The sequence below is a fragment of the Cebus imitator genome, unplaced genomic scaffold (assembly GCF_001604975.1).
Source record: "Cebus imitator isolate Cc_AM_T3 unplaced genomic scaffold, Cebus_imitator-1.0 Scaffold925, whole genome shotgun sequence".
Lineage (NCBI taxonomy): Eukaryota > Metazoa > Chordata > Mammalia > Primates > Cebidae > Cebus > Cebus imitator.
In genome coordinates, this window is record NW_016108240.1 from 89,802 (window position 1) to 91,707 (window position 1,906).

At 48.3% G+C, this 1,906-nt stretch overlaps 1 pseudogene; it reads right to left on the reverse strand.

The window, feature by feature from the left end:
* Nucleotides 1-300: 300 nt before the first annotated feature.
* On the reverse strand, nucleotides 301-1,159 carry LOC108298272 (annotated as a pseudogene).
* Nucleotides 1,160-1,906: the final 747 nt, after the last annotated feature.

A 1,906-nucleotide genomic window follows, 5' to 3' on the forward strand; every position in this document is an offset into this window, starting at 1 on the left:
AGAAAAAAAAACCCATCGTTCATTCTGCCAAGCACCCTGGAATGCTCTTGATGAGGCTACAGGTTCACAGCTTGCCAAGAGGTAACGCTGAGGTGCTGAGCAACAAGCTTGCAGAGTCCCTTATGTGGGACACTAAGGTGCAGGATGCTGTGTGACCAGGTTGGGGGAACAAAATCTACAGATAAGAAGGGGAAGACCCTAACATACTGGGGCAAGTCAGCAGCCCTCTGAGAAGAGAGGATCTTGGTGCTGTTCTGCAAGTCGGTACCACACCGGGCCTTGTGGGCAGGAAGCCCTGCTTTAATCGGGCTTCCACACCTCACTGAGGACCTCTTCCAGCTTGTGTCTGTAGGCTGTGTAGCACCTCTTCAGGTTCTGGGACTGTTCATCTTCTTCCTTGTCCAAGATGCGCAAGAAATTCTGGAGCTTAGCAGGGCATGGTGGCTCACGCCTGTAATCCAAGCACTTTGGAGGCCAAGGCGGGTGAATCACCTGAGGATGGGAGTTCAAGACCAGCCTGACCAACATGGTGAAACCCCATCTTTAAAAAAAAAAAGAAAAGAAATTCTGGAGCTCTGGAAGGCTGAAGGCTTCCCGCTCTCCAATTTATGTTCATGAGGAACAAAACTAAGTGTGTCTGTTCTGGGCCCTGCTACCAAACACAGGTGGATTGGATGTTCCCAGTCTGAGAGCTTGCAGGCGTAGACTTGGTCTTCCCTGTGACAATGCTTAGAAAGTGCAAACTTGGAAGGGCTCTCAGTCACAAGAAACTTTCTGAGCAGGTCCTCAGTCACTTCCCCGACAGTGTTTGTGCTTCTGACACGAAGCATGTTTATACAGCCATTACTACTGAGAGAGAGTTTTCCAGAATTTGGAGAGGTCTGTGGAGGTTTGCAGAGTTCCATCTGCACTTTAATGAAGCCAGTGTAAATCGCATTTCAATTCATGGTCATCTTCAACTTGCCTGGGACTGCTAAGTTGTATTTATGAACTTTCTCTTTGATCTCCTCTTTGCTGAGGTAACTGTGGGTTTCCTTTTCTTTCTCAACATCTTGCTGGCCAGAGCTGGGCTTGCCCTGGAGCAGTCTCCTGAAGAAGGAGTTCCCGTGGTGAAGAAGTCCTCAACCTCCTCCTCCAGGCTGCTGTAGCTGCTGCTCATGCTGCTGATTCCGTGGCGTGGGCGGCCACCCAGGGACGCAGGCTGCCAGGCAGGGGATTGCCGCCACCACCCCCCCCACCCTGTGAGGTTCCCTGCTGGTGGTCCCAGCCATCCTGCTGCAGCTGCAGCTGCCATTCAACCCTCTCCCTTCAATTCTATCAGCTTTTACTTCCCGTATTTTGAGGCTTGGTTAGATGCATACGTGTTTATAATTGTACTTTCTTCCTGACAGATTAACCCTTTTATCATTACAAAATATCCCTCATTGTCTTTGGTAAAGTCTTAAAGTCTCCTGTTTAGGCCATACATGGTGGCTTAGGCCTGTAATCCCAGCACTTTGGGAGGCTGAGGCAGTGGATCTCCTGAGATCAGGAGTTTGAGACCAGCCTGACCAATATGGAGAAACCTCATCTCCACTAAAAATACAAAATTAGCCAGACATGGTGGTGCATGCCTGCGATCCCAGCTACTTGGGAGACAGAAGCAAGAGAATCACTTGAACCGGGAGTCAGAGGTTGCCATGAGTTGAGATCATGCCATTGCACTCCAGCCTGGGCAACAAGAGCAAAACCCCCTAAAAAAAAAAAAAAAAAAAAAAAAAAAAACTTCTCTTGTTTATTTTGTCTAGTATTAGCACAGTTGTTACTGAAACACCAGGGCTTTGATTTAAGTCTTGTTGCTCACTGCACAGAAATCCAGTCACTGAGACAAGTAGTATTGACAAGAAAGAAGGCTTTCATCAGCTTC